Source organism: Heptranchias perlo, chromosome 5 (assembly GCF_035084215.1).
Source record: "Heptranchias perlo isolate sHepPer1 chromosome 5, sHepPer1.hap1, whole genome shotgun sequence".
NCBI lineage: Eukaryota > Metazoa > Chordata > Chondrichthyes > Hexanchiformes > Hexanchidae > Heptranchias > Heptranchias perlo.
The window spans coordinates 34,714,023-34,726,681 of NC_090329.1; the positions used below are offsets into that span (position 1 = coordinate 34,714,023).

At 42.0% G+C, this 12,659-nt stretch overlaps 1 protein-coding gene across 8 annotated transcripts in view; it reads left to right on the forward strand.

Moving 5' to 3' along the window:
* Window positions 1-552: 552 nt before the first annotated feature.
* The window catches only part of LOC137321684 (doublecortin domain-containing protein 2), a 170,648-nt gene continuing 158,541 nt past the window's right edge, over window positions 553-12,659 (forward strand). For 2 of the 8 annotated variants that reach the window (XM_067984225.1, XM_067984227.1), the window contains exons 1-2: window positions 2,233-2,440; window positions 4,537-4,656. The gene's annotated coding sequence lies outside the window, so the exon portion shown is untranslated. Of the gene's footprint in view, window positions 571-1,145; window positions 1,250-2,232; window positions 2,441-2,519; window positions 2,797-4,536; window positions 4,657-12,659 lie in introns of those variants that run through there. The other 6 variants (XM_067984226.1, XM_067984224.1, XM_067984219.1 and 3 more) reach the window with 6 other exon arrangements.

Here is a 12,659-nt window from a genome sequence, read left to right on the forward strand (position 1 = left end):
CACACCCACTGCTTCCATAGACCCTGTATAATCTACTGTATCATGGACTCTACTTCAACTTAACCTGCATAGGGAAAGTTCTGCAAAATTTCTCCCGGACTCCCAAACGTAATCAAGCAAAACTCCAGAGTATCTGTGCATTTCCACATCTTTGCCAACTGCAAGGCATTAAATGAGCAATTCTTTTGTGATGGTTGAAAGACTGCACTCTCAGATATCAGAAAACTCATTAAAGGCTATAAAATATTTACCAATTGATACTTTTTTTAAAAAGGGCATTCTCTTACCTTCCTTATTTCAGTGTTTAAAAAATTATCCTTCCTGCCACCATTCCAAAAATAGAATCAGTCATAAACTTGAGACAATCTATGAGTTACTAAGCAACAGTGGTCAGTTATATAGGTATTCATGTTGCATATTTCTTCTTTGACTCCAAAACATGTCTCAGTGATTTCAGACCTTCTGAAAGCTGTGTATTGATATCTTAGTCTGTCAGACGTGACTCAACGATAAGACCTGTGCACTGTGTCCAAGATTAACAGCAACAATCGCAGCCCCTGAGAAGGTGAAGTAGGTATTATCCATGTAAGAGTTTCTGAGTAAGAAGAGCTGGTGCAGTGAAGCTGGCCTGTTCCATGATTGTACAGATGTAGACTAAACCGTTCTTTATTTACAATTGTTATCGGTTTCAGGATAGTCCTTCTCAATCTGGTTTCAGTGGCAAAAAATGGTTGCTAAATTTAATTTAAAAAAGCAAGATTAATGATTTGCTAATTATGCCCATGTAAGGCATGTAGTAGACTTTGTAACATTGTTTTGCAAGATAGTTAAAGGGGCCTCCAGTTTCCTTTTCAAAAAATGCTCCCCTAACATTAGCCTTGTAGTTCCCATGAGTCGTTTATGTTTAAAGCAGTTTACCTATTGATATATCATGTCAAAGTTGCAGTTTTCATAAAGTTGTTTCTCTCCTTCAGAGAACAGGGGTTGAGGATAAAACTTTGTACTTTACTTTGCTATAAAGATGGTCATATTTCTTGTAGTGGAGATTAATTGCAGCAGTGCACAGTTTGTGTAATGATGTTTCTGGCCTTTGGTCTTTGCTCCTGAGTTCCAGTCAATCATGGAACCAGAACCTTAGGGTGAACAATAAGTACTGAAATCAAGCATTTCTAAAATTGACCACTACTTTGAAAACCTGAAATCTTCCTCAGAGATGGTGCTAGGAAGATCCATATCAGTGGCAGAGCGGGTAAGAATTTTGTTTTATTCATTCTTGGGATGTGGACATCGCTGGCAAGATCGGCATTTATTACCCATCCCTAGTTGCCCTTGAGAAGGTGGTGGTGGGCCTTCTTCCTGAACTGCTGCAGTCTGTGTGGTGAAGGTACTCCCACAATGCTGTAGTATAGGGAGTTCCAGGATTTTGATCCAGTGACAATGAACGGTGATATATTTCCAAACCAGGATGGTGTGTGACTTGGAGGGGAACTTGGAAGTGATGGTGTTCCCATGCACCTGCTGCTCTTGTGCTTCTAGGTGGCGGAGGTCGTGGGTTTGGGAGGTTATGTCACCAACAAGTATTACTAGGGTTCCACTGTTAATATTATTCAAAGTGGCAAGTACATTCTCTTGGGTTAACTCCTGCAAAGCATTTTGAACAGTCTCAAATCATTTTGGGGCCAGGAGTGAGTAAGGGTCTGGGCAAGTGACAGGGGGATAATAAGAGAGAAGAGGAGAAATTCAGACTGAGTGAGAGTGAATAAGGGAAAGGGAAACCAGCGGGGTGGGGGGACAGAGGATTAGAAAAGGAGTGAGAGAAAAACTGAGGGAGGCAGGGAAAGCGAGTAGAGGAATGCGGGTGGGAGAGAAAAAAACTATTGGAAAGAATGTGAAGGTGAGAAAAATCCAACGACTTAAAGTAAGATGAGTGAGCTCTCATTAAACAGTTGTAAACAATTTTACAACACCAATAGTCCAGCAATTTTATTTTAAATTCACAAGCTTTCGGAGATTTTCTCCTTCCTCAGGCAAATGTTTGCCTGAGGAAGGAGAAAATCTCCGAAAGCTTGTGAATTTAAAATAAAATTGCTGGACTATAACTTGGTGTTGTAAAATTGTTTACAATTGTCAACCCCAGTCCATCACCGGCATCTCCACCTCATTAAACAGCCCATTGAAAAGTTTTCTTTTTGCCCTTGGCTGTGGGAAACATTTTAAAACGACCAATGGAAGAAAGGAAAGTCGGAGCGGGCCCGTTGTTTGCCCAGGGCCAGTACTTCGTGTGAGTCGGAATAAATCAACAGCGGAATGGATGTTCGTGACAACAGCTGACTCCCAACACTGAGCGGTTGCAGCAAGCCGGGAGTGGGGCCAAGGACAGCGAGCGAAGCGGCGCACAGACAGCACAAGACATCCACTGCCATTCAATCACACGGTTAGAGTAAGTGAGCTCAGCGGAAACCCTTTGCTTCATTTTTTCCTCCACCTATTCTGTCAGCTCTCTGACTCTCTCTCACACCCTCACTTGTATTGTTCAAAGGGCAGGACTGTGTGTGTCCATGAACTTGAATTCCCCACACTTTACGCAATTGCATTCGTCTGTATTTTAACAAACCTGGAGACACCCACTGAACACTCATTTCTAAGTGTACTGAAAAAAAAACCCTTGTAAGGACCGGCTAATAATAGTTATCCTCAAGGTACAGGATTGCATATGTTTACGTGTTGATCAAACACATCAGAATGTGTAAAACACAGTTAATTCTACTACAATTCACGAATTCCACCAATTTTCTGGTAAGTACAACGAAGTCATAGTGCAACTATCAAGCTGCTGTATTTCTAACACATTCCGCTGTCAAAAGTGAATCTGAGCATCTTTAAGTTCTTTTAAGAAGAAAATCGAGAGGACGTTACCTTGTGATGTGATTTTATAGTAAGGTTACACAAGTGGATCTACAGAGGAAATTGGATGCTGCCCCAGTGCGTGACAACCAGTGCAGTCTACTAATCTTAGTTATTATCTGATGATTCCATTTTTATTGTTTACAATGCTTAATTCAATTTGTTTGACAATTCAAAAAATGTTAGCACAAAAAATAACTTCAAAAAATCTAAGGGAGAAATGAGAAGATTTTTTTAACGCAGTGGGTTGTTATGATCTGGAATGCATTACTTGAAAAAATGGTGGAAGCAGATTCAATACTAACTTTCAAAAGGGAATTGGATATTTACTTGAAAAGGAGATATTTGCAGGGCTATGGGCAAAAAGCCGGGCAGTGGGAATAGTTGGATAGTTCTTTGAAAGAGCCGGCACAGACATGATGGGCTGAATGGCCTCCTGCTGTGCTGTATGATTCTATGATTCTATGAAATGATCAGGAGTAAACTGTAATCCAATTATAGGATTGGAATAATGTCCTAAAATGCAAGAACAAAGTTTGATTTATGTATATCAGCAGAACCCCTATAACCCAGACCAGACCCGAAGAACAACATTTAGACGATAGTGATTTTTGTTAATATCTATGATAAATAAAGTTGATGGTCCGTTTGATGCACATGGGGTCTTTACCAAAGTAGCACCACATGCTGTAGCACCTTTTGGGATGTAGAACTCACAGGATGGAAAGGAGGGTGGTGGGGGTAATTTTCACTGTGCACTAGTTAATGGGTTCACTTTAAACTCCTGTTTGTGCCCTTTTAATTCTATTGTTCATCTGTTTATGTTAATTGGATTAATGGCTGTGTTAAAATTGTGCAGACAGGAATTTAATGCAAAGAATGGATAGAAAAAACTGAACTCCCGAGCTAATTAATGAATGAATTGTACAACATTAATTACCTGCTACAGACAGTAATTTTTATTTCAACTGGTATATCTCCAAGTGGCTTTTATAATAAGGAATGCATGATAGATAGTTAGAAGCATAGAATCTTACAGCACAGAGGAGGCCATCCAGCTGTTGGATAGATTTATCCAATAATGAGACCCAACTAAATAATACACAAGTGATGAAATTCTGTATATAGATAAAATATCATGGCCAGTGGAGTAAATATCTCCACAAGCCAGACTGAGCAGATAACTCATTAGCGATGAGGCCATCCACTGTATATTTTCAATGGGAAACAAAACTAATTTCAGTGAGTGGACTTCTTTTGCCTTACGGCAGCTTTCTTGACCTGTAGTGATGGATGGCTTGTGCTTGTGATGGAATGATTTGATTTGAGTGGCAGTGACATTGGGTTTTAATTTGCTCCATGTGGAGGTGGTCATCAAAAGGTGAAAAATTCTTTACCGTTAATGCAAGATTTTGATGTCCAATACTATCATCCCTAATAACATTCCTTTCAGTTTAAGTTGAGACTTTCAGTGCTCCAACCAAGTTAAATAAACCTCATGGGAAATAAAATAAATATTTAAATGATTGGTGACCTAGGTGCATGACCAACAATAAGTGAGCTTTTAAATGAACTATTGATTTCAAATTTTTTAAAGGTAATTATTTTATCTTGATTTATTCCCCCCTATAGGTGTCCCTGTTCAATACAACGTATCTGGCTGAGAGAGCAATCAGAGAGAGGACCGGCTTCTGAGTCACTGCCACTTTTGTCCTGAAAGTGGCCACCAGGAGGTGTATCAGAGCAACTCAGGTGGGCTTGTCCTAGATTTTCTCTGCCTCCCTGTGAGGATACAGCTCAAACTGGGAGCTCGTCCCACCACTCCATGCCATTTCAACGAACGATTGACATTTTTTTTTGGTTTCTAAAAGTAAGAGCACAGCATCATGATAGCACAGTGTATTGAGATCCCATGTGCTGCATGGACTGGTAGGATGTGGCTTAGTGCCTTTGTTTCATCATGTTGTTTGTTCTCAAATAACAGTGGTGCTTTTTGTGGGGGAGTTGCCAAGCAGAGGTCAGGTGCTTTCTCACAAGAAGGAAAAAAAACAGAATCAGCAGAAACAAAGTAATATTGGAAAGAAAAATGGGATTTTTGACAACTATTTTCACGCCAAACATGCGGCTCTGACAGTTATCCACATTCCACCGACAGGAGTTCGTGCATCTCTTTATACCCTGCGTGAGTCCTGCCAATGGTGGGGTAAATGCCCTCCATTCCCTAATACTTTAGGCATCCTTGAAAATGGAGCATCAGTCACCTGGGTTAATCTTTTGCACCTCTTAGCACTCTCACCGGAGTGCCATTAGCAGAGGTCTGGGAATAGGCCTTTCCTATTGACTAAGGAAGATGAACGATGTGGGGAGACTTTAGGGGGAAAATAAATAAAAAATAACTTAAATATTAAAATAAATACTTAATAAGCATAAAGTAATCATGCTTTTGCAGAATAAATCTAATTTGCAAAACAAAGTGAGAAGAAAACTGTGATCATGAAACTCACCAGCATCCAACTCATCCAAACTCTACTGCCTGTATCCTAACTCGCACCAAGTCCCATTCACCCATCGCCCATGTGTTCGCTGACCTACATTGGCTCCCGTTCCAGCAACGCCTTGAATTTAAAATTCTCATCCTTGTGTTCAAATCACTGTATGGCCTCGCCTCTCCCTATCTCTGTAACCTCCTCCAGCTCTATAACCCTCCGAGAACTCTGCGTTCCTCCAATTCTGGCCCCTTGTGCATCCTCGATTTCTGTCGACCCACCATTGGGAGCCATGCCTTCAGCTGTCGAGGCCCTAAACTATGAATTCCCTTTGCAAACCTCTTTGCCTCTGTACCTCTCTCTCCTCCTTTAAGACGCTCCTTAAAACCTACCTCTTTGACCAAGCTTTTGGTCACCTGTCGTAATACCTCCTTACGTGGCTCAATGTCAAATTTTGTCTGATAACGCTCCTGGCAAACACCTTGGGACGTTTTATTATGTTAAAGGTGCTATATAAATGCAAGTAGTTGTTGTTGTTTATTTTACTACAAAAAAAATGAACGTTAGCAATAATTATATGGCCATGAATTGATCAAACCTTAAAGCCTGTAGATGTAGGAAAAGGTGGCTGAGTGGATGAAAACAGTCTCTATGTCAACATATAAAAAAATGATATGATGTGGCAAAACAGCTCAATGAAATCTAGTAAACTGCTAAAAGTAAGATTGCATTTGAGCATGAGGCTTGCAGAGGCCATGGAAATTAATTTTTTTTTATTTGTTCATGGGATGTGGGCGTCGTTGGCAAGGCCAGCATTTATTACCCATCCTTAATTGCCCTTGAGAAGGTGGTGGTGAGCCGCCTTCTTGAACCGCTGCAGTCCGTGTAGTGAAGGTTTTCCCACAGTGCTGTTAGGTAGGGAATTCCAGGATTTTGACCCAGCGACGATGAAGGAACGGCGATATATTTCCAAGTCGAGATGGTGTGTGACTTGGAGGGGAACGTGCAGGTGGTGTTGTTCCCATGTGCCTGCTGCCTTTGTCCTTCTAGGTGGTAGAGGTCACGGGTTTGGGAGGTGCTGTCGAAGAAGCCTTGGTGAGTTGTTGCAGTGCATCTTGTGGATGATACACACTGCAGCCACTGTGTGCCGGTGGTGAAGGGAGGGAATGTTTAGGGTGGTGGATGGGGTGCCAATCAAACGGGCTGATTTGTCCTGGATGGTGTCGAGCTTCTTGAGTGTTGTTGGAGCTGCACTCATCCAGGCAAGTGGAGAGTATTCCATCACACTCCTGACTTGTGCCTTGTAGGTGGTGGAAAGGCTTTGGGAAGTCAGGAGGTGAGTCACTCGCTGCAGAATACCCAGCCTCTGACCTGCTCTTGTAGCCACAGTATTTATGTGGCTGGTCCAGTTAAGTTTCTGGTCAATGGTGATCCCCAGGATGTTGATGGTGGGGGATTCGGCGATGGTAATGCCGTTGAATGTCAAGGGGAGGTGGTTAGACTCTCTCTTGTTGGAGATGGTCATTGCCTGGCACTTGTCCGGCACGAATGTTACTTGCCACTTATGAGGCCAAGCCTGGATGTTGTCCAGGTCTTGCTGTACGCAGCCACGGACTGCTTCACAACCTGAGACCCTTAATTCCTGTAAAGGAGATAGTGTTGGAACTTACTTACGTTGAGCTTAATTGGGAGGAGATGTAGATTATGAGGTAGATGATGGTGATTCCAGTAAGTGATTTTTCTTTTTTGTTTGTGGGGTTTGAGCTCATCAAGGTGAGGCACGTTAGATCTGTGGGATGGATCTCTCTGCTTCCCTGGAACATCACTCCCAGGTCAGCCACAGTACAGTTAGATACAGAATACAGATCATTTGTTCTGCCCAGCAATGTGCCTCAGTTCTGGAAGAGCACACTCTGCTCCACTGGTGTAACATTTTTTCAATTCCCACACCAATCATCCTCTGGCTTCTCTGCATGAGATTGCCTATTTTATGTTAATTAATGCTCAATTTGGGGAAGTTTAGTGCTGTGGGCCCACAGGTAATTGGACTGAGAATGTTCCAATTATTTTTTACTTAGCGCTCTTACAGCCAGCGAATAGAGGAAACTTTCATCTTATCAATCTGAATTATATTTAAACTCAGATTGCCGAGGTAAAATGCCAGTATCTAACTCACTGCACCAGCCAGGTCCCTGAGGTAAGTTATTTCCTAAAATTATGTCATGTTTAATTCACTATTTAGAATGTCAACCACATGTAATTTATTTATACTAATATACGATATTAGTCAATCTCCCGTGGCATTGCACAGGGGGATCAAGACCAAGTGTAATCTTCAGATGAAGCAGGGTTAGAAGGTAAGGGGTAATTGGACCAGAGCACATAGTAACCGTTCAATCTCTATTTATAGTTATACATTATGCTTATTTTGATTATAATATTTTAATATTATGTTATTATGCATGGTTAAACAGCAAGACTTTCTGCAATATTGGAAGCAGAGAAGTAGAGTTGGCTTTGAGCATATGGATGTTTCTTTAGTACAGGCTGAGGAGCTGAAAGATGCAAAACCAAGGTGCTATAGTGCTACCACTGGTGAAAGGTATAATTACAGTGCACTATGTTTACATGGACAGTTACCATTATAAATGTGGACATAGGAAATTATAATGGAAAAGGTTGACACTGGAAGTCTTCACAGACATATAGATGGATGTCAGTAATGCATTATATACAAGGTCGAATTTTACAAAATCACACTTCCAGCCAGGACCCTCACCTGCTGGGATGACAATTTTGTAAATTGCCCCTATAGTATTACCTTTCCTCTTTTATCTTCATTTCGTAGTTTATTTGCAAGTAAATGTAATTCAATTCAGCAGCCCTTTTATAAAAAATACCCGTCAGATGATCTTGAGCCCAGAGTCATATATTCAGAAATGACATATTCATAGATCTACAGAGATGATTCATTCATATCCCAAACCTTGGCTGAATTCCCAGGAGGAGGTGCTATTGTCTTGTCTGATTTGATGAAGACAAAGAAGAAGAAATGGAAGAAGCTGAGGGATGGATACGCTGACACTGTGGAATGCCTTCCAACGGACAAGGGGCATAACACAGTGGGCAGCAGAGAAAGCCTGAAGAATGCCACCTCAGTTCCATGATCCTCCACAAGGTCACCTGATAAAAGAAAGAGGCCCTGCACTTGGAAAACAGGATGGGACACCTCTGCTATAGAGGCCGGGTCAGAAATTGCTTTCCATCACTACATAGGTGTGTCACATCCTTACATTTCAAATTGGCTGAGAATAACTATCTCAGTGGGTGGACTGTCTCATCAAACTGCTGAATACACTTGTCCACCACCACCCACTCTCCAACATGTAGCTCTGGCATGTTGTGAGCCAAAACTCCTTAGCATCCTTGGATGGCCAGCCTAGCAAGATAAAAAAACATTGCAGTGTGTTTAAAGGTGATATCAGCTTGTGATTTTCAAATTTATCAATCCTTTGGTACGTTCCATTCTTGTAATGCCTATGTGTTCCTTGATGTGTTGCAGCCTTGTAACATGCTCCTAAATATCTATTATCCTATATGTTAATTAACAACGATATTGTTCCAACAGCTCATATTTCAAATTGTACAATTGGAGTGAAGTACTCCTTTGTTCATATATACTGGAGCTTCAGGTGATGATTATTTTATGTTGCAGCTGGTGATTAACTGATTTCACAACTTAAATGGAAACCATTCATTGCACAATCTATTTATACAGAAATATGTGGATTTAAATGCATAATTTTCAAAACGTACCTGGACACACCTTCATCACTCCAGGCTCAACTTCTACAATTCTTGCTGTCCTTTCTAGCTCTATTTCTGTATAAAGTTCAATTCAAAGCTCCACTGTTGCACCTTATCCTATACAAAGCCCTGCTCGCCATATACATAGTTTCATAGAAGTTTACAACATGGAAACAGGCCCTTCGGCTCAACATGTCCATGTTGCCCAGTTTATACCACTAAGCTAGTCCCAATTGCCTGCACTTGGCCCATATCCCTCTATACCCATCTTACCCATGTAACTGTCCAAATGCTTTTTAAAAGACAAAATTGGACCCGCCTCTACTACTGCCTCTGGCAGCTCGTTCCAGACACTCACCACCATTTGAGTGAAAAAATTGCCCCTCTGGACCCTTTTGTATCTCTCCCCTCTCACCTTAAATCTATGTCCCCTCGTTATAGACTCCCCTACCTTTGGGAAAAGATTTTGACTATCTACCTTATCTATGCCCCTCATTATTTTATAGACTTCTATAAGATCACCCCTCAACCTCCTACTCTCCAGGGAAAAAATTCCCAGTCCATCTAACCTCTCCCTATAAGTCAAACCATCAAGTCCCGGCAGCATCCTAGTAAATCTTTTCTGCACTCTTTCTAGTTTAATAATATCCTTTCTATAATAGGGTGACCAGAACTGTACACAGTATTCCAAGTGTGGCCTAACTAATGTCTTGTACAACTTCAACAAGACATCCCAACTCCTGTATTCAATGTTCTGACCAATGAAACCAAGCAAGCTGAATGCCTTCTTCACCACCCTATCCACCTGTGACTCCACTTTCAAGGAGCTATGAACCTGTACTCCGAGATCTCTTTGTTCTATAACTCTCCCCAACGCCCTACCATTAACGGAGTAGGTCCTGGCCCGATTCGATCTCCCAAAATGCATCACCTCACATTTATCTAAATTAAACTCCATCTGCCATTCATCGGCCCACTGGCCCAATTTATCAAGATCCCGTTGCAATCCTAGATAACCTTCTTCACTGTCCACGATGCCACCAATCTTGGTGTCATCTGCAAACTTACTAACCATGCCTCCTAAATTCTCATCCAAATCATTAATATAAATAACAAATAACAGCGGACCCAGCACCGATCCCTGAGGCACACCGCTGGTCACAGGCCTCCAATTTGAAAAACAACCCTCTACACCCACCCTCTGTCTTCTGTCGTCAAGCCAATGTTGTATCCAATTGGCTCCCTCACCTTGGATCCCGTGAGATTTAACCTTATGTAACAACCTACCATGCGGTACCTTGTCAAAGGCTTTGCTGAAGTCCATGTAGACCATGTCTACTGCACAGCCCTCATCTATCTTCTTGGTTACCCCTTCAAAAAACTCAATCAAATTCGTGAGATATGATTTTCCTCTCACAAAACCATGCTGACTGTTCCTAATCAGTCCCTGCCTCTCCAAATGCCCGTAGATCCTGTCTCTCAGAATACCCTCTGACAACTTACCCACTACAGATGTCAGGCTCACCGGTCTGTAGTTCCCAGGCTTTTCCCTGCCGCCCTTCTTAAACAAAGGCACAACATTTGCTACCCTCCAATCTTCAGGCACCTCACCTGTAGCGGTGGATGATTCAAATATCTCTGCTGGGGGACCCGCAATTTCCTCCCTAACCTCCCATGACGTCCTGGGATACATTTCATCAGGTCCCGGAGATTTATCTACCTTGATGCGCGTTAAGACTTCCAGCACCTCCCTCTCTGTAATATGTACACTCCTCAAGACATCACTATTTATTTCCCCAAGTTCCCTAACATCCATGCCTTTCTCAACCGTAAATACCGATGTGAAATATTCATTTAGGATCTCACCCATCTCTTGTGGTTCCGCACATAGATGACCTTGTTGATCCTTCAGAGGCCCTACTTTCTCCCTAGTTACTCTTTTGCCCTTTATGTATTTGTAGAAGCTCTTTAGATTCTCCTTTGCCTTATCTGCCAAAGCAATCTCATGTCCCCTTTTTGCCCTCCTGATTTCTCTCTTAACTCTACTCCGGCAATCTCTATACTCTTCAAGGGATCCACTTGATCCCAGCTGCCTATGCATGTCATATGCCTCCTTCTTCTTTCTGACTAGGGCCTCAATCTCCCGAGTCATCCAAGGTTCCCTACTTCTACCAGCCTTGCCCTTTACTTTATAAGGAATGTGCTTACCCTGAACCCTGGTTAACACATTTTTGAAGGACTCCCACTTCCCAGACGTCCCTTTGCCTGCCAACAGACTCTCCCAATCAACTTCTGAAAGTTCCTGTCTAATACCATCAAAATTGGCCTTTCCCCAATTTAGAATTTTAACTTTTGGGCCAGACCTATCCTTCTCCATAGCTATCTTAAAACTAATGGAATTATGATCACTGGTCCCAAAGTGATCCCTCACTAACACTTCTGTCACCTGCCCTTCCTTATTTCCCAAGAGGAGGTCAAGTTTTGCCCCCTCTCTAGTCGGGCCATCCACATACTGAATGAGAAATTCCTCCTGAATACACTCAACAGATTTCTCTCCATCCAAGCCCCTAATGCTATGGCTGTCCCAGTCAATGTTGGGAAAGTTAAAGTCCCCTACTATTACCACCCTATTTTTCTTGCAGCTGTCTGTAATCTCCTTACATATTTGCTCCTCAATTTCCCGTTGACTATTTGGGGGTCTGTAGTACAATCCTATCAACGTGATCTCTCCCTTCTTATTTTTCAGTTCTACCCATATCGACTCCGTGGGCGAACCCTCGGATATATCCTCTCTCACTACTGCCGTGATGTTCTCCCTAATCTATCCTCGCTGAACTCCATTGGCTCCCTGCTCTCCAAATCCCCTCATGACCTTGCCTTACTCCATCTCCATAACCTCCTCCAGCCCTATGTGCCAGTGTGTGGCCTCTGCTCTTCTGACTCTGGTCTCCTGTACACCCCCACCTCCCTCCACTCCACCATCGGTGGCAGAACCTTCAGACCCAGGGCTCCACAATCTGGAACTCTCTGCTTAAAATCTTCCGTCTTGTTACCTCTCTCCCAACCCACAGAGGTCTCCTCAAATCTAATTTCTTCGACTATACCCTCATTCACTTCTTTGGGATGTCTTGCAGTGTTCACGACGTTAAAGACACTATATAAATACAAGTTGTTGTAATGTGATAGCTATATTACTAATGCACATGTGTGTTCCTTATTGTGATGTTGAGGTGTGCATCCAACTGACTAAAATACTTGGTGTACGTGGAGATTCTGTTTATTAGCATTTCTGAAAGGCGGCTTTACTTGCTTATTATTGCTTTTTACATTTAATACCACAGTAACTATTCAAATGCTTTAGCTTGACCTGATATCTGATGTACAAACATTAACCTGATCTAATGTAGCCTGGAACGTTTTCTTAATCTAAGGTGTTTTGTTATGCTTTATTTCAAGGTTACA